Source organism: Aphis gossypii, chromosome 3 (genome assembly GCF_020184175.1).
Source record: "Aphis gossypii isolate Hap1 chromosome 3, ASM2018417v2, whole genome shotgun sequence".
Taxonomy (NCBI): Eukaryota; Metazoa; Arthropoda; class Insecta; order Hemiptera; family Aphididae; genus Aphis; species Aphis gossypii.
Window position 1 is genome coordinate 4533422 of NC_065532.1, and position 22458 is coordinate 4555879.

A 22458-nucleotide genomic window follows, 5' to 3' on the forward strand; every position below is an offset into this window, starting at 1 on the left:
TTTTTTACTGTATAATGATATAAAATGTACATAAAATGGTAATGAACGGACGAATGTAAATATAGTAATTGTTTAAATAGTTTTATGAACGAAAAATAAAAATAACTGAGCATTATAATTAGCCATTTCCATCCCGTACATACATTAGGAAAATCTTGTTAATTATTACAAATGGTGAGTTGACTTATGTATGGTTTTTCCGCTGTTTTTCCCAATGGTTTTTGTTCTATTTCCTCGTCCGTTTATTAAACAAAGAACCTCTTTTTTAACTTCGGATTTGGTAGAAACATTAGCCTCATTTGTAGTTCCTATGAATACTGAGAGAAAAAGTGTATATGTATTAAAATGTCATTATAACCAGAGAATAGAGGTTTCTTTTTGTATGGGATTATATCTGTATTTCAGCCCGAAGTTTTTTTTTTTAACATATTCATTTAGCCTAACCTACCTTTTAACGTTCTAACGAGCTTCTGGTAATTAGATTTTTGAAATGAATAAAACAGATGTTTAATTTTTTCAACATTTTAATGATTTTATCACTTTTAAGCCACATATAATTATATATTGTTGTTAACTGTTAAGTGTCATAAATAAAGAAATTAATTTGAAAAGTTATCAAAAATATTTTAAGTTTAAATTTGGTGGGAGGTTTGAAAAGTTTATTAAGTGCTAAGTTTTTTAAACTTATTTAAGACAGTGTTTGAGACTGATCATTTTATAGACCTGCGTATTGGCTGAATTATTTAATCAGTTTTTATAGTGAAAAGTTGTGTTAGTTGTGTTCTTTATTGTCTCAAAATAGATTTTGGTTATCAAAGGCTAGCCGAACAATAACATTAAACTTCTATGTGTTGTCAAAGTTTTTTGTTTTGTGTTGCAATTCATTGTATATAAAATTGAAAAAATAGACAATTGGGTTAAACTGAGGGATACATCAGTAGTTCAAAGCTATTATATTTATGAACAATGTGTTAAGAATTGATTTAAATTATTTCAAATCACAATGAATGGTCGTTAAATTTTACAAACTTTAGTATAATTTTTTTTGAAGTATTATTATTGTTTATATATTAACTTTTTTTAATAAATATTATTAATCTTATAACTTATATTGTAATCTGCCCATGACGCAGTGCCTTTATTATAAAATATTTTCACTCCTCTAGGTATATATGTATAATTTATGTACGTATAAATATATAAAGCCACTAATATCTTACAACAGTTACATTTTTCGTGAAAATATACTTACAAATTGTTAGGTAAAAAAAATTAAAAAAAATAAAAAAAAATTGTATTATTTATAGTCTGTTATTTGATATAGATAAACATATATTTTTTTTATTAATAATTTTACCTAAATTGTATTGGCTTTTTATAATGCAAAGTATAATAATATATTACATTATTTTATAAATTTAAGTACCTTCCAAATATAAATCACATTTTGTATCTCTAAACATTTAAAATGTTTAATTTTACATATGATTTGATCATTACATAATAATTAATGACTTATTTATGTGTGTATTTTGATAGTATTTGATGGTTTGGCATTCAGCTTCTTGGTATTATTAGTGTTTTAGTATACAAATATTGTAATGACTATTAGAATTTTTTGATTTTCTAAAGAAAAAAGCTTTAATTTATTTTTAGTTTGTCAGTCAAACGAAGAATACCATTGAATTGTTCTGTTACTTGGGTTGAAGGGTTTTGTCCTTTCCTGAACTCCCTACCCTTGTGCAATTCGAAATGAAATGTATAGTGTTTGTGTTATATTAAATCTGACGTTTTTAGTCGTTAGAAGAAATATAAAAGCGTTTGACCAACAGCATATTTTGAAAATCATGAAAAAAAAATTTGGCTTGCAAATATATAGCCTTACAAATAAAGATTTAAAACAAATACCTATATTTAAATAAGACAATTTAATTTTTTTTTGCATCTTCATATTATTTTAATTCAAAGAAATTTTAATCCATGATATTTTTGCTTATAGTACTACCAAAATATTTACCGAATTAATCTTATAAAATATTCACTAACATCTATCTGACAATTATTAAATTAAAAGATAAACATATGACATTTGCCTCTTTTAAGGTTTCTAAAATAATAGAGTACTTATCGGACATCTTTATTATTTAATTTTGAATAAAAATGTATTTTTTTTTCTAAAATTAAACTGAAGCTACAATATATTATATGTATATAATCGTCTCAATCTCTAAATTCTCAAATTATTTTTTCTTAAATTAATATTATAATAATATTGAATTTTAAAAAATACAAACCTATTATAAACGTTTATTGATATATAAAATAAAATACGGGCATTTAATTTAAAATAATTTTTTTAGTACCATTTTTTTTTATTCTAAAATTGTTCAAACTGATATTGATCAAGTTGATTTAATTATCTACAGTATAAATTATTTACCTCTATTTGTTATCACTTAAATAAGTATCGTGGAGACATTACCATCATTTTACAATTTATGATTTTTAATTATCTTTTATCATACTCAAATATATCTCCCTAATATACAATTTATTATACACTACCTGTGAGGATTTAAACATCTCAAAAAAGTTTTAGTAGAGTGTAATTATTAAAAACTTACTTCTAGACAATAATAACTGAAGATAGATTGTCTATCTTGATAATATAATAATTTAGAGAACTAGCTGCTGAAATAATTGATTTTAACAAAGTTATTTAAATCTTTGCCCAATCGAAAAATTATCCTTTTTTGTTTTGAGTTATAAAAATATAAATGTTTTGTATGTTAAATAAAAAAATTCGATTATAAATAACAGTTTAACGGTTTGAATACACTAAATCAATGATTTTTTAAAATATTTTTTAATATCGTTTCTTAAATTCAGTTGACCTACAGTTATCTTAACCCCGAATCCTCCTCTAAATTTACTTTAAATTTTAAATTAAGAAAAACGTAGAAAATATTCTCCGTTTTTTATTTCAAATGTGATAACCAACCTATACTCTGAGTCATAAAATTAAAAAAATAGTGAACTGCTAATTGATCTAATAATAATATAAATTTAATTCATCTTAATTCCACGATATATTTAAGTATTGTGGATTTAAATATTATATTATATAATAATACTTATTTGTTTTTACATTTTGAATTATATAATTTTATTTTTTATGACCTGTCATTATTGTTGACTTATAACATAGTATTACAAGTTTTATATTTTTATTTTGTTCAATAGGGAGGATTATGGAACCGAAGTGGACCGTTCTATGGTCCCTCCGGTCTATTAGTATACGTTTTATTTAAACTGGGCTTGTAAAGCTCTAATATTGTATTAGGACTCTAATAGCTTAGGGTATTCCAAATAATTGATTTGTATTATGTGAAATTTAAACGATATTGATCGGGAAATAATATTTGTATTAAATTGAATCTAACGATGCCAAAACAAATATAGTGAATTCGTTGTAGGCTATTTGTTATCTATTTTGTGTATTTAATTAAACAATAATGCTTATGCACACAGTATTTCATATTTCGTTTAAATCTAAACGAAACGAAACTGTGTTGCTATATTTTATGTTTATAAATAATTTACGTATTAAATAATCATTTATTTTTCTTCAATAGTTTGTTTTAAATTATAAATAGATTGTATTGAAACAATATTGTTATTCTTTATTACATTTTGTTACAAAAAAAATAAATAAATAAATAAATAAATAAATAATAAAATACAAAATAAGTGAAGAGACTCGTCGTGTTTTCTCTATTGGTACCAAATTGACAGTGCATATAGGACTCTATAGGATGCTTTTATTCAGGTGAGTAATTTACAGCCGTAAGTAGCGTACGGAAAGGACCATGAATTCCAATTAAATATTAGTGTTTTTTCTTTTTTTATTCAGTCACATTTAAAAAACATTGTGTAAATAGAAGGTATAGTCTTCGTTTTGGATTTCCAAAATTGCTCTTTTCCCGACAGGTGATACCCCATTCAAAAGAAGATCGACGGTAGCCCATTATGTAAATTCTTTTCAAAATGATCCCGGAAAACACAGAAATACGATTGGCGATTCTTCTTCTTTCATCTTTAGTTTTCATTCCGTATCTCCCATTTTCGCTCTTATTCTATCTTATACTTCAATTTTATATGTATAAAGGTGGTGTGTATACGTGCACACCACACAACAAAACGTTTCTCATTCAAACACAAATAGTGCTATAGGTTTCGATAAAAGTATCCTTTTTTTATTTCCACAAATCGTCTCGGCTATTCATCTCTCAAGGAAATTTGTATACACTGTTTTTCTTCCTGTTTTTTTATTTTTTTTATTTTTTGTTCTATAAAAGCTTTCTATACGCAATCCATCTTGCGTCTCAAGTGTCATTTTGTGCGGTAGGTAGAGGATGTAAAAATAATATATGTAATTCACTGGTGAATCACTACAAAACTGTTATCAGCCCAGCCTTATACATTATACCGAATCGTGTATCATTCATTCGGAATACACCCATATGTTTAAAACACATTGCATACATGTACGATTTAGATGCTTTGTTATTGGCGTAGAAAATTGTGTTCGGATTTCTGTTAATGGCTTTTTATTATTATTATTATTTATTTTCATTTATTTGAAGTGGATTCTTGTAAATTACGATATACGATTTATTTCGGTCGTATATTGTTTTTAAACAAACAACTACTATAAATTATATATTATTATATGTATTTGAATGAAAAAAAAAATGTAGTGATTTAAAAAATATTTAAATTGTGTGTATTTATACATCTATATACTCATAGAATACTCAATACTTCGTACAATAAAATACTTTGATGAGTTATAGATATAACTACCTAATATGAATTTACATTATACAATAATAACTGATATATTGATTGTTTTATATTTAGGAACTTATAGTTGGTAGTTAGGTGGTATTATTAGATATATATAGCTATAGCACAGTTTATATTGTAAATACTATTAATATTAATTACTTCAACATACATAGTGTTATATGGTATAATATAATATTATATATACATATTTTTAAACTAAAATTTATTTTACTCAGAAATAATTTGTCTTATTAACTTGTTGTATAAACAAATTACATTTTTCTAACAATATCTTATGATTTTCAGTAATAAATAGATATCAATATTTTATATTTATTTGTTATAAGAATCAATTCAATGATTGAAGAAATTGTTTTGTTAGTAGATACTCAAGCTTATACAAAAAAATAAAACATACTTTTTTTTATTGACAAATGGTGTATGTGTGTGTAATGTGTATTTATATAGGTATTCAATATTTACTTTTGAAAAATTGACTAAATAATGTACATTTTGGATAGATATAAGAGTAATTGGATTAGTAATAACAGTCTTTGTTCGATTTCAAGATGTATAATATTCTTTCTGTTTGAAATTAGAAGGATATCTTGTCCAGAAAAATCAATATATTATATAAAACAAACTTCAAAAACTATTACAAATTTAATATTATATTTTTATGAAAATACTTTATTCCTACAATACAGTTATACAGTTTAAACATTAAATATATATACACGTATATTTTTATTTACAATATTTTTAAAGAATAAAGTGTGTATAATTTTTAGAAAGGTTGAAAACTGTAGAAAACTATAATTTTAAATGGGCTACCACAAAATTAATTATTTACCACCATAGGTTAGGTTAGTTATATAGTTTAGGATCTAAGATAACATTTATCAGTATTATATTAATAAGTAATAGATGAATCGATAATTTAATTTAATTGATTTTTATTTTTATTGAAATTTCTTAAGTATACTGTTAACTATACAAGTTTTAGTTTTAATGTATGGTCCGTATTTCGAATTTGAGGTTTCTGAACGTTCTAGATACAATATACAAAGTGTCTAAAACAGCATAGTAAATAACTATATTGACCACGACTAAAGCTGTACATTTTTATAAATATCACCTAAATACATTTACATTAACTTAAATTGTATAGTTAAAAAAGTTTTGAAAAAACTAGAACTCATAATTACCTAGTTCATTTTCACAAAATCCTTAAATTCTATATTTTAAATTTGGGCCGTTGTTTGCTTTTAAAAAAAAAAATGTTGTTACCTATATTATCATTATTTGTACACTAAAAATAATTTGTAATAATAAGCTTTTAATCAAATATCCAAGTTTTGTATTGGTATAGTGATTTTTATATTATCAAAAACATAATTATATTTAAAAACATTTCTATGTTGTCTCTTTTCAAAATTCTAAGTTAATGTAAACTTATTTATTTTATATTATTACATCTATTCGTTCAAAAAAAAGTAGATAATAAATTGAATACGCTGTTATTCACTATAACATTTCAAAATATGGAAATTACATTAAAGGAGTATTGAAGAGAAACTTCGAACCGGGTTAAAGATATTTGATACAAGGTATTTTTAGCATATTCTGTTATTCAATAATAATGTATAAACTTCTTTTTTTTTTGTTTATATTAATCTTATAGCAGACAATTTTTGAAATAAGTTGAAAAATATGGTATATACATATTTATTCTTTTATAATATAAAAGTCAATGGTTTTAAGTTTGTTTTTTAATTTACTTCCAATCGGATATTTTAAAATACATTTTTATAGAAAATAATTTGATCACAATTTTTAGACGAATTGTTTTTTTTTTATTATTAAAATTCTTCAGTATAATATAAAGGTGTATAATAAAAATAAATTGTTACACAATTAATAAAAGACAATCATTTATTATTATTTGAAGGAAGTATTATAGCTAAAAGCGTCTCGTGGTCAATCGTTAACATTTACACAATACGGATAAGGACTAATGTACACTGAAGTGAAAGACAACAACTATTTTCTGCATCATTGCTCTCCCTCAAAAGATAAATACTATCTTTAAACTGTCCTCAATAAGATTTTCAAGTTTCCAAATTATTTAGACGTGTTATTAATAAAATGGAAGTGTAATACGTTCTGACGTCAATTGATTGTGTAACACAATGTAAAGTAGTATAAAAGCTTGGACGTAAATAGAAGCAAAGTTCTTCACATGTACAAGAAAAAACCTTTTTGAGTGAGATAAAGCGATTGTCTGCCCATCCACAAAAGAGCTCGTCGTCACATTTTCCCATTTTCTTTTTTTTTTCCAGTCCAAATATGTCCAATTGGAGGGAATTGTCTTTGATATAATAAATTAATGTCATCAGTTCGAAAGCGGTTTTTCTTTAAATTCTTTTCCAGTGGGACCTGCGATCCGGCGTGGAAAAAAAAATCTGCCAATATAAAATCTCTATAATTAATTACCATCCATTTTATACTGCCTGTGTTTACGACTTATGCAGTAGGTTGTTATATATATATATATATATATATATATATGTATTTAGTAATCGAGAAAAGGGGAAAAACCACGTTTCAAATAGGGGTTTTTTATTATTATTTATGTATATAAATATTAACATTTTATTGAGTTTTATCTCTCATTATTATTCCCGTACACGTATTTATAGGTGGGTGGACAAATTTTTCTATAGTACATTACATTACATATTATTATGAATCTAATTATATCCATCATTCGTTTGTTTAAAAAATTTAAATTTAAATGAGTTCTTCTCAAGTAGTATTTAATTGAGAAATATAATTCAAAGCTTAGTGATTATTATGTATTAAACTGTACGTTTTTAAAATATCATCTTGATGTTCATTTAATTTGTATTTATTATAAATGATATCATAATTTGCACATAATTCATGTTTAATAGGTAGGTATACATAAAATAAATATACTGAATTAACAATCATTAATCAAACAATCATTTATGAAGTGTTCACACGTGTTCATTTCTTTCAATTTAATTTCAATTCAAATTTTGTATAATTTCATAAAATGAAAAACCATTTTTCTCCATAAAATAAAAAAATACAAAAAAAAATCGACACTTGCTGCTTTGTAGCACTATCCTAATCGCTATATGCGTACAATTGGATGTGTACTGTACTTAAACTTTTTTTCTACTACAATTTAATTTGTATGTATTTTTTATTTTTTTTATTTTTAGACCCATCATTAAAATTCGTGTCGTATTGCTCTCCCGATTTAACCAATGTATTGATTTTCCCACTTCTCCCACGTACATAGTGGGTTCATAAATCACCAGTCTCGCCGCGTGTACATGTCTGTACGCGAGGACGAATTTATGAATCTGGCCTTTAGATAAACTGTAGAAAAACATATAGACTAAATATTTATAACGTTGATATTATCAACTTTGCAATAAATGATGGAAACTAAGTTGTTTAAATTTAAATCTTTATAATGTAGGTAAATATTGTATAAATATTATATTACAATTAGTAATTTTATATAAAAGTATTTTAATATTAAATTTGAAATCTAAAATATTTGTATAACTTCAAGTGTCCATGGATACAGTTGAATATAGTTGGCAGTATTATACATATAACTTATATTTACTTCGCGTTCAAATTGTATTTTATTGAAAATATCACTAAAAATAAATATAACTCATATTTTTTAAATAATTTTTCGTTTTTGATAATTTATTGTGAAAGTATAGTATATATACATTTTTAATTTAAAATGTTATGAATAAACATAATACATGGATAGTGAGCAATAGAAATTCATAATTTAAAATGATAAAAGTTAAATTTAGTATGTATTATTTGTTATTATTATTATTAATGATTTAGTGTATATTTTCATAATATTACATACATAAAATGTTGTTTAATATATTTTGTATATATATATTGTAATTGTTATTTATAAATATATAAAAAAATGAAGTATAAGAATTTGGTGGATTTTGGTAAATAGGATAAACTTAAAAACATCGATAAAATATTTTTTTCCAAAAACTTTGACTTACTCAAATCATTTTCAAAACTTTACTTATTTTGCATTATTTTGCTGTCTTTTATATAATTTTCTCGTAAACACTATTGAGACATTTCAAAAATGATTTATATTTAGTTAATCTATTCGGCATACAATTTTCAATCTACAACAGTCCAGCGTTTAACTTTGTGAGCTTTTTCACTGCAACATATATGATTTGTTCAGTGAAAATAAACTTTAAAAAAATATTGTTAAAGCTATTGTATCTATGTTAATCTGTAAACCGTTTATTGCTCAATAATATACATTTAACAACCCTACGAAGTTGACAATGGTAGAGGTTACTCTGTGTATGATGTTTGTATACAACCAGGATGTACATGAGTCAACATATTATGTTGGTAATTATTTTACTACTTAATAGTTAGCGATGATCAAATAAAAATTTACGACTTTTCAATTTAATTTTTGAAAATGGAATGTATTAATAACATTTTGATTAAAATTTTAGTTATACATCACATAACCTAAAATTCTAAACATTTATAATTCTATAGTAAAATTCACAGAAAATACTTTTATTATGCGTTGTTTATGCAGTCATAAACAACATATAATAATTCTAACTAACCTATACTGTTATATACAGTCAATTCAAATCTTGCGTAACCAAACTGGTAGAGATTACGTTGAATATCTTATGCAATCCTCGCCAATTTTGTATCTAAAAATCTCTATACCCTATGTACGTACTCCAGATATAAATCATATTAATTGGTTCGTGTAAATTTAACTATTAATTAAATATTTTTGTGTATCATATTGCCAATGATACTAAGTTAAATTTAATAATTACTATCGATTATATTTTAAACTCAAATTATATCTATTTTTGCTCCTATACACGTGTGTACTCAGATTGCCTATTTACTTTGCCGTGTTACTACAATTTTTTATTTTTTTTTTGGATTGGAATGTTTTTTATAATAGGTATTGATTTATTCAGACTGTTTAATGATTATTTTTTTTAGTTATTCATTGTTTTGAGTTTATAGATGTCATTATTTTAATAAGGTTTAGTCATAAAACAATTAGTTACACTCCACTGAAATATTGGTAATTTTTTTTTTGACCGTAGACGTATTTTATGTTTTAAGTTCATTAGTGTTATTTTATTATGTTACTATAGACTTAAAACTTAAAACCATATAAAAACTTCTTAATACCAAAGATATTGTAAACTAATTCTAACTAAAGACATTTACAACATTTTTTTTTTTTTATAGCTATCTTCATTAAAACTTTAATTTTATGAAAATGACTGCATATCCTACTTCTAAACAGTTCATATTATCCATTAAATAATAATCTGCGCTGTTATTTTTCGTATACAATTTTTTTAAAACTTTAAGTTTATATCTATGTATGTTTTAAATAAAATAACAAAATCATTATGCATATCATGTACAATTATTCCGAGTGTTACGATTAAAATCCCATTGAACGTTACAAAGGTTGAATAGAAGTACATTTCAAAATGTTTGTATTTTATATTTTTTTTCTTTAAAAATACATATCTAACTTGTACCTAAAGCCTGGAGGTATTCAAAAATATACAAGGATACGGGTAATAATTGTATTTTTGACTTCGAATAAACTTTCCTGAGGGTTTATTTTTTGAGGACTTCCTCCTATTAGACCTACACTTATATTATCATACGTAGATGTAAAATAAGGATGGCTATACATTTTAACGATAACGCTTAAACGAGTATCCGAAAGTATGCATTTTGATAGTCGATTTAGTTGATCATATTTTTTCCTTTTTTTTTGGTTGTAAGTTCAATATAATACTATATAGTCCAAAATTACAATATAAATAATCAGTAGAAGTTCCTTGGCACTTTTGTTTACTATAAATTTAAATAACTACTTTGCGTATAACTATTTTTCGTAAGTATAATTGAATTTTTTTTTTAAATTTATTTTCATTGTAGGTATATTTATTTGTATACAATTTATTCTAGGTAATTATATAATATCTAATGCATAAACATTTATTTTGTTCATTATTTTGTTATTATAATTAATTATACAATTGCGAAGTAGATTAAGTTTGTGAAATTTTACGAAACAATGAAGAATAACCTCAATATATTAACCATAAATTAAAAACCCGCTGTAATGAAATAACGGAAAAAGTAAATTTAACTTAAAACAATTATGTCATTCTCGGAGTATGAAAATAACAAAATTATTAAGTCCATTAAGTATGCTAATATTTCAACTGTAAATATAAAGCTTAAATAGGTATAAAAATATAAGTAATCACATTTTGTGTCAAAAATTAAACCCATCGATACGGTGTTTCGGTAAAATAATTATGGAGTAATTGTTGTGTGATTTGTATCTACTATTATCTCAAGTTATTACGCATTTTTATGAATGTGTAGAATAATAACGATGCCACCCTTTTTTTATTATTATTTACATTCTTTTATGTATAAAATGTACGCAGTCATATATTATTCAATACCCCTAAACCTCATAAGATTATTATTATGTTTTAATTGGTTTATCAGTCCCGTACATCGTGCGGAGAAATGACCATCGCATATAGGTTATATGAACCTCTATATTATAAAAAAAACGTTTGCAAAAATGCCTAATTTTTCATTTAAAAATATTCTTGCCGCCCATATTGTATCATATTTATTTTAATTATTACAATCATGGTTCATGGCTAGCTATATAGTTATATAGTTTATTGTTTATTACATTAATAGAATCAATATTTATTCAAACCCGAATTCTAACATTTAAAAATTACGATCACATATTTTTAAAGCTGAATCATAATCTTCAATAAATTTAATTACGAATTATTGTTGACACAGTATTAGCTTTAAAACTTTATAAGTGCCAACAAATGTTATTACAAAAATGTATATCCGTACCGCGTGATTGCAAATAAAGAAAAATTCTTTTGCTTTAAAATTTGATTATCTACCATCATTCGTAGTGAGCGTACATTTTTATATTTTTGAAAATTGTTCAACTAACGTAATTATAATTAATTTCTTTTTTTCCATACGACCATGCCTGTATTTATTATTATATTATATGATCTAAGTATAAAATAAAGTACAATACAATACTAATTATTTAGTAAATATTTAGTAAATAAAATAGTAAATCGCATTACTTCTTTTTTTATGGGAAATCAATTATTCGTTTAAAAAAAACATTTTTTTTATTATTATTATTATCATTGTCGTATATATGATATAATAATTTTGTAAACAATTAAAATAAAACTACGTTTCGCTCAGTTTGGTTGGTTGTATGAAAACATCGCATCAATCAGCGAAAATGCAGTCCGGACGCCCAGTAGTTAAAAATAAAAATTACATGATTACAATACGATCAAAATCCGCAAACTATCACTATAATCGGCCGATTGATCATTTTCCGTGATTCGTTAATCGCATTGGTATACCATTAAAGTGATTCTGTGATAAAATAATTAAAATCATTTATATCCGTACACACACCCACGCTTTATATTGGACGTGCAAACACACCTACGTATTGTTACGATGTATAATATCATTGTTATATATTTTAATACATTGTTTTTATGGCACCGAAAACCATATATTCCAAGATTGATGACCTACATAGGTCCTAATTTTTTTGTGAGGTGGATCACTGCGGGTGGGTATATTGTAGGCGCATGGATTTGTACATTGATGATTAGTCATTTGATTATAAAAACCACTCTACTATTGAGGTACCTACTTGTCTGTATTCGCATTTTTTATCTGTAGATCATGATTAAATATTATAAAACCTTATACATTTTCGTGCAAGAGGTCCCTTTTGAATGGCCAATTCATACGAGGGTGGTTAGAAAAATAATCTACATAATCAGTTTTAAACCACTGCGGCGTCACTGAATTGTTCAATACCTTCCTTCACGCCCGCTAATAATGTCGTTCGTTCCTGCACACGGGTAACGGGAAAAAATACCTATTAAACACCCGTACATAAGTGCCGCAAAACTTTGTAATAATAATAATAATATTAATATTATTGCAATCTACAATCGCGTTATTTCGGATGGGTTTTGCCGCGCGCACGCATCGTAAAAGTGTCGAAAAGCATCCGGCTTGATAAACCGCGTGTTCCGCGTAGTACCTATACAATATAATATATTATACACGTTTATATATATTATATTATATATATATATTTATGACATTAATATTGTATTTCGTATATAATGTATGCACGCGAGATTTATAGCATCGTATCGTCTTGGCGACGGCGGCGCAAACCTCTTTCCGGCTGCTGTGCGAAGGAGTTCTCTCCACCGTTCGTCGTCACAATCTCGTTTGTGAATATATATATATGTTTTACGTCCCTCCGATAAATTAGCCTACAGGGAATGCCAAGTTTACCCGTACCATAGAGGTGTATATTATACATTTATTTATATATATATAATAGTAGGTTTCGCGTCGGACACACGCGTCCCATTGTTGTTGTCCCCCCCCCCCCCACTCTCTATCATTATATATGTGTTATATATAATATGTATAATAATAATATTATATAGTATTATATAGTCTATATATAGCCGCCTGGCTGCAGATAGACGTGAACAGCCACGTTCCTCCCACCCGTCGCTCGCTCGTCCACCGCCGTTGTTATTATTATGCATTTTTCGTCTTGCTTATTTCATCCGCCGTTGTACGTATTTTCCGGTTCATTACCGGTTACGATGGGTCCGGACGTGGTGTGTTGTCGTCGGGTTTGGCGTTATGCCCCATCGTCCGTCGCCGTCGTCGTCTTTGTCATCGTTGCCACCGCCGCGGCAGCCGTTCGCAAAATAAATGATGTGAAAGCGATCGCGCGCACGTCATACACCCCCTGTAGACGGGGATGAAATCGTTGGCGAAGTGGTGAATGCCGTGGGCGCGCCATGCGCGTAAAACATCGTCGGGTGGAGGGGATGACGTGCCGAGGTGGTGGTGAACGTCTGTGTGTGTGATAAAATTGAGCGGACCTCGTAAATAACACCCCACGTTGCGCTTCGTTAGATCGAGTTTGGTGTCCGTGTAAGCGCGAAAAATTTCGTACACGGACAAACATGATGCCGATTGACCTCGTCGCTCGCACCTATATTATCCACGCTTTTCGATAGTCCCACATTATTGTCCTTAAAAAATAAAAATAGGACCTCCTTATCTGACTTGCACGCTACGCACTCTTTTATTTTCTCCTCCTCAACCTTTCTCGTTGTCTCTCTAACTCTCGGTTTTTGACTCATACTTTCACTCTATCTCTTCTACTTTAATGACCCCTTAATGTATCTCTCAAATCCTTTGTGGAATCTTCGATTTCTATTGCGTGGTTTTAGCTTGCCAGTGCTTTTTTTTTATCAAAAGACATACCTTTTTTAATTGGTCGTCCGAAAAGGTTATTTAAACGTCAAACGAGATTTCACAACGTCTTACGAAACAAATTAATCGTCGTTATCTGGTTTTTTTTTTTAATCTGTTAGTCTCTCGTTTTTACTGTTCATCGCTCAGAAAACAATTGCGAACGGTATCGTGAGGATTTAACATTTTCAATAATACGAGTATTCTAACGTTAAAATCCCTATCGACTTAGTCACAAACTATGTTTGTATTTGAAGAAAACGAGTTTAGCTGTCCAAGCGACCAAATAATAATATTTGAATGACCAAGAAATAATAATATCTATCATAATGACTTACAAATAGACGCTATAAGTTTTTTTTGCAATTGAAAATAAATATTTGCTCAGTGTAGTTGAATAACGGAAAAAAATAAAGTCCCTTTCTTTAATGTCTATACAGTTTATTAATGTATTTTCGTGCAATGATGTGTTTATTTAATGAATATAATAACGATATGTAGATATAACCGAATTGTTGTCAAGCTCGTTTACTTAAATTAACGTGCGTTTTGCGTACCATTGTATATTATTTAATTTATTATTGTATATAAAATACTATTTAGTCCTTAACAACTTTTTGTTGTATACACTTTGATATTCATATTATGAGTAGTAAAAATGTCTTCTCGACATTTAACTCTATCTATTATAGGTATACACAAAAATTTTCAGTTGCCAGAGCAGTTAATTGAAATAAGTATATGTTTTATTTTGAATAAGCATGAATAAGTAATGCGAAACCTATAGAAAATCGTGATATTCGCCATCACGACGTTATACTATTATGAAAAACCCTTTATTTATTATTGTATAATTTGTTTTCTGTTAATATAAATTACTGGGTAGTAGCTATATTTAATAAATTGTATGCAGTATTCAGCTACACACGTGTTTCATATTTCATGATCTCTGTCTTTTTGTGCGTTTGAAGATAAAGAGAGATCTAAAGCAAATAAAATATTTTGAAGTGAGAAAAACCAGCGAGTTTAAGATATAAAAAAAAAAGTTTGAAAATTGGTGGTAATTTTGAAGGGACGAAAAGAGAGCAATCGATTTATCCTAATAAACAATCCACTTGCGCGGCACTGTGCGGCTATACGATACTACGGCACCATGAGTATGTGTGTTTTTTTCTCCCCTCCTACTCTTATCTGTTGTTTGAAAATTTCAATTCGTCTACAAGAAGTCTTCACTCGTCTTTCGCCTAAAGTCTGTTTTTATATCGTATCGTACATGTATATATTGTACTACTTAAACTTTCCATGTTTTTCCGTCATTTTGACTTCCTTGACTTTTCTTAGATTCGTTTAGGTATCTTCACATTACCACTGCGTAATAGAGCCTTGAAAAGACTAATTTTACGATGACATATAAAAAAAAAAAATTCCAGTCGCGTTAGACGAATGGGAAGTAAAAATGGATTCTTCTCGTATATAAACGTATTACTTATATAAATGTATACTAGGTATACATTTTGGTCGTTTCTTATAAAGATTATGCATTTAAAGAATCTTATTATCACATATTATATAATAAATTGTATACATTACTGAGAGTTGAGTTTTCTTATCAAAAGATATCCATTTATACATTTATCATTTAGTTAAAGTAATATTTTGAGATTCGTTATTCTACTTTTATCAATGATAACATAATACGTCAACAAGACTCTAAAGAAAATAGTCATCCGTTTTCCCGACATTTTACATTTAACATACAAACAAATCAGATACCCATCTTGTTATGCTTATAAGTAATATTTTCTTATAGACTTAACTGGTATACTTACATATTTATACGCATAAAAACTATTTTCGTATCATATCTATGTGTTTATAATATTGCAGTATATATCGTTCTTAAATGTAAAAAAAAGTATAATACTGTGCAACAGTATAAATTATACTTTGTTATAAAATTATTATGTATTTTTAAATACACATATATACTTATATGTATTATGTATATTGTAGGTATATTTATTAATTACTGTAATAATAAATACTCGTACATTGAAACAGTAATTTTAATTAATTTGACAAAATTTTAATTTCTTAATAGGTAACACATTTGTAAGTAAAAAATGTACAATAATACTACTAGCTGTTACTTCAAATTACTTTACATTTTACCTATTTACTATTAGCAAATTACTTGTAAATACTAAATAATTAGTAAGTTAATTTATTATTAGCTAATTAACTAGGTAATAATTAAATTTGTGTTACTAATTTTTATCCATGGCTAATGAGAATGTCAGAAAACTTTTGAAAAGCTTTTTACTTCATTTCATTTAGTTTTTGATTATATTTTGTTAGTATATTCTTCGTTTGCCATTCAACATAATATTCTACATTTCTCAGAAATATCTGTAGTACATAACCATAGTATTATACACTATACACTGTATACAGTGTATAGTTAGTTTTTACTTTGATACGTTTTTAGTTTATACAAAACTATCTTATTTTGACCATATTTAATTTCGAGTCCCAAGTTTACCGCCTTATGATATGATTCGAATAGTAACTTCACGATCTAACATGTTAAGATGTACACTGTGCACATGTATTTTTTAATTAATCATTGTTGCATATCTTGATATTAAAAATACATAATATTGAATGTTTTTATTGTAAGATAACAGACAAGTAAATAAATGATGCCTCATCGCTAGTTCGTTCAATATGGAATACATTTGTGAATCTGTATAAGACATTATAGCAGTATTTTTATCTTGTTTTGTTATTACATATTCATTCTTAAATATTACTGCAGCAGTGCTGTTATTGCATACCGTATACTAGAGTTGATCGGACGCGGGATTGGCGATACCGGATATGATGTTCGTCTGTGTAAAAAAAACATTACTATTTTTATAATATTATGTCTGGAATCATAATATTAACCATAAATTTAATTTTTTGAGAGTAGTGGGATAAAGTGATGATCCGTGTTACTTATGCCATCTGCAGTGCTCATCGCAGTACACAGTTCCCGTCCTTCGAGCCCTAAAAACCTGCTCGTGTGTTTTAGATTCTGAACGAAGTGATGAATGTATTGATTTTACAATGATGTATGTTTTTTTTTTTTTGTGTCTGTGTACAGCATAACTAGTCGAAATAATGCTCCAATTTCAAACTATGGGGGTGGTTTCCGATGTAAAAGTGAATATCCTTGGTGCATTATAGAGGTAAAAAGTTAACATTTTCCAACAGTTTTCAAAAAAATCGAGAAAAACAAAAAAAAAATGACGGAAAAACGGCAATTTTTACGCAAAACCAGTTTTCGACCAAATCGATTTTTTTTTATGGTTGTAATTCAAAAACTAATCACTGAAAATACTTGAAATTTTCACCAAATGTTAATGTCAGTGATATCCGTATATAGTTAAATTTTCAAAAAATTTTGACTTTTTTTGAGTTATTTATAGACCACTGAAATTTTCGATTTTTTTGAAAAAATTTTTTTAAAGTGTCGATAAAAATTTTTGGATTACCAAAAAGTTTTGAAAATTTAATACAAGGTTCCTTATGAGTTGTTTTTAATGTAGCTAAAAAAAATTAAAAATCGTTAGTCACAATTTTTTTTTATAAGCGTTTTTAGTTCAAATTTTTACGAAATCTGTCGAAAACGCGAAAATTTGCAAGTAATTTTGAAGTTGAAAAATCATAAAATTTTTTTCTTTTATAACTAAGTTTTGAAAATTGGTACAAGGTTCTCCATACATTTTTCTTCAAATATCTGTAAATAAAACTCTACCGGATTCAGGCAAAAAATTTTTATGAGTGTTTGAAATTTAAATTTTTACAAAAACCGCGTTAAATAACAGTTTAGCCTCAAACGATTTTTGATATTTGTTATTATTCAAAAAGTATAAGTCGTAGATACTTGAAAATTTTACCAGTTATTAAGATTCGCGTTTTCTTTACGTGATTTAAATTTCAAAATATTTTGACTTTTTTTGAGCTATTTATAGACAACTGAAATTTTCAATTTTTCTGAAAAAATATTTTTGAAGTGTCGATAAAAATTTTTTGGCCCTATCAAAATACTTGAAAATTTAATACAAAGTTCCTCATAAGTTATTCTTATAGTGATTAAAAACTTATAAGAATACATAGGGACAATTTTTTTTTATTAGCATTTGAAGTTCAAATATTTACAAAAATTCCTCAAAATTATGAATATTTGCGAAATATTTGAAGTTGAAAAATCATAAAATTTTTTGTGTTTATAACTAAGGATTAAAAATACAACACTAAGTTTTCCATAAGTTTACCTTCAAGTATCTATAGAGAAAACTCGAAGCATCATTATAGGAAAAATTTTAAGTGCGTTTGAATTTTAAATTTTAACGAAATAGCATAACGATAACGATTTATCCTCAAACGATTTTAAATATTTGTTATTATTCAAAAAGTATAAGTCGTAAATACTTGAAAATTTTACCAGTTATTAAGATTCGCGTTTTCTTTACGCGATTTAATTTTCAAAATATTTTTTAATATAAGCTGGTTTTTTTAAACCACCTTTTTTACCAACCACTAGAAATTATATCCTAGGCTGACAAATCATCTTCGTTCAGAATCGTTTTTCGTATACAATGATAACTATCATTGGATTCAAATTTAACACTCCTATAATATATAATAATGATCCATACGGCACCTAATGTACAGCAGAGCGGTACTCACTTGCCCACTTTTTATATTTAATTATTTCAGAGAAGTTGCGCAATCTTCCGCCAACAGGACACTCTTTACATCGAACGAAATTTCGGGTTTAACTACCGTAGTCTCCAAGTATATTACATTCCTGATGGAAAAACTCACCGCCACCGCGTCGCGACATCAGTCTACGGGCCATTTGTTTGCTATGGTTTTCGATCAGTCGTTTCGCCTAGCCAAAAGTATCGATTGCATATATACATGCAGTATACCTATGCTATTATTATTATGATTATTATTATTATTACGTACTAGTAACAGTATCGTATTACATTATTTTTATCCGTGGTCTAATGGGTTAGAGTAAATCATTATTTTGATGTATTTTATTTTTGGTCTTTTATGTGTATACCATGTTTTTATTCGATGCGATTTTACAATTCGTTCTCCGATAAAATGTAACAATTATTAGAAGCAAAGCACGTGCATTATAACGATAATAAATCATTTAACTCCATAAATGCAGTATATATAATATATATATATGTGTATTGTATATATGATCAATCAATTATCTCAACTATTTTCTTTTCAACAATTCTATAACAAAGTACCTATAGATTTATATATACCCAGAACCTCTTTACTGCAGTTCATCGTGCTTCCTTCGACGGCGAATTTTATGGTATATTATGATACTTATACATTATTAAAAATTGTCGTAGGTACCTATACTTACCTATATAAATAAATATAAACACACAGACACATGTACGCACACTAAAAGTCGACCGTGTAAATTATTATATTTTCCACAACAATTACCCACCGAAACGTATTTTATACTCCACCGAAACAAATTTGCATTTGTATTTCTCTTTTGATATTTTTCCTTTTTCTAATCGTTTTATATTATGTAGGTATTCTCTTGTACGCGTACACGGCCTTTGTAAATGTATTATATTTTATGCGTATTATTTGATTCTCGCAAGTCACGACTAGGTTGACCTGGAATCTACTCTCGCCTCTCCAGTACCTACAACAACTCAAAATATAATAATAATAATTATAATTCGACGACCACCTGCGACTCCGCAATTGTACGCTCTACAAACATCGTGTAATTCGCAATACAGTTGACGCGAGCCGCGTGTATTATATTATGCATGCCGAGTTGTCGACCTATTTTTCCACTCGTGCTGCGTCCAGCAAAATTCCAAATTATAAACTTCATGACAGTACGTTATTACGTAATATTAGGTGTAAATCATTCGAGCAGAGTACCTACTTTATTGACGGAAGTAAAGATGTGTATCGTGCATTGAGTCTATTTCTGTATCTGTCTCTTTCTTTGTCAATACATATCTATATAAATTTTTCTATGTGCGCTTTTCTTGGGAAACTATTTTTTCGCTTTCCGAGAAAAAAAAGAATAATAGCGCGTACACGCCAACGACTTCGTCCTGACGTTTTGTCAAACACCGAGTATTTCAAAATGGTATTTTACTTTTCTCATCCCTTTACCACACTCACAACAAACGAATAATATTCATCGAATTTGTATGGATGTTACACGTTTTGAATTTTATTGTTCGCCTCTTTCCGCTAGGAGTAATATTTTCGTAGAAAATTCTATTATTTGTATTGTACAATTTTATACATTTATTGACTTAGAAATATTTAAAAAAATTTACACTGAGCATGCATAAACGTCAATTTAGTTTCTTTCATTTATTATATAGTTTATTTATTATTAATTTCACAACAATAAATTAAATCTCAATTGAAAATTATAATTTTTTAAACTATTATTGATTTAAAGTTGAAAAAAAGTATTTCAATAAGTGCTAATTGTAATATTGTGTATTGCTTAGACTTTCAATATAACCCGTACTCTCACGAATTTTAAATTTATATTTTAATATTTATAAATTTAAAAATAACAATGACGGCCTGCAGCTGTCTAAAGCATTTATTCATCCTTCAACTTTCTTATTATGATTTATTGAATTATTTAAAAACAAATAAGAACAAATCTGATGTATACAGTTTGAATAACGTTATTTTAAATCTTAAACTGCAGATACAATAATAATATATCAATTCATTTGGATTTGGTTTTATAAGCGTTTATGTTAATTTGTTTTTTGTTATGCTAAATCTTATAAAGTTAAAGCGAACCATTATTTGTTATAGAAATACTACACAATGCCAAATTATATTTTAATATATCTTGGTATTATGTATTTTATACAGTTTTTGAAAATTTTTATCGAATTAATGTTTTAAAACTATTAATATACAACAACAAATATTTTTGTTAATCAGATGAATACATAATAATTTTTAATGTTTTTCTGCTTGTAGCTTTATCATTATATTTTGTTTAACAAATGTGGTTTGTTCATTTTATTTTATTTCATTAATTTTATTGTCATTATTAAAACTAAATTATTCAATTCTCTATTATAACATTTAAACTATAATGTAACTGAAACAAAGATCTCTTAAAATAATGCTCATAAAAAAAGCTAGAAGTTACTCTAATGAATGAATGTCATTCTCATACTACTAATTTATTCAATTCATATAAATAATCTAACAGCCTATAAGTACGCGAATTATTCATTTAAACATTATTGATTGTTTATTATAAATCTATGAAAATAAATGTTTAACATTTTTCTTATTAATTTTCGAAAATTATTTTCTTTAATTTTAAATATATTCTTATTGTTCCTACTTTATGATTATATGTTTGTAACACAACATGGTCAATAGAGTCATTCTAATTGAAATTCAAAGTTTTTATTTTAATAAAACTGGTAAGAACAAAGACTGTTTGTTTTGATATATATACTTATATCTAATATCATCTGTTTATTTATACTTTCTGTTTTCTCTGTGATAAACCTTAAATCCCATTATACCCCTTTATATTATTTTTAAATTTCTGTTCTTAGTTTGTTTTTAAGAAATTTTTTAATAATTCAAATATACTATCAACTAATTCATTATTTAATCCACAGCAATACATTCACGTGAACATCAATATAGAATAGTGATAAAAAGATATAACGACTATATAAATATGCAGTAGGTAAAAAATCATAAAGTATTCAACTATTTTACTTGATACGTTTTTTAAAAAAGGATTCATCTGTTTTTCTTTTTAAGATATTTCATAATCCCCGTCAGTAAATAACTTAAAATACAGTTCGCACGAACGAGTCGTTTTTTCAGGCGAAATAAATGTTCATTTTCGCCACTGCTGTAATATACTTTTGTCCTTTTACTTAGCATGTTTACAGTATTATTAAAATAAAATGTATTTGATATTGAATTCTTTATTTTATTTTGAAATAATGATTGTCACTATACATGGCATAATGA

General features: G+C 26.6%; 1 protein-coding gene across 2 annotated transcripts in view; it reads left to right on the top strand.

Annotated features, from left to right (window-relative positions):
* LOC114120060 (furin-like protease 2) overlaps positions 1–22458 on the top strand; it is a 139276-nt gene that overhangs the window by 64303 nt on the left and 52515 nt on the right. The window lies entirely within an intron of this gene.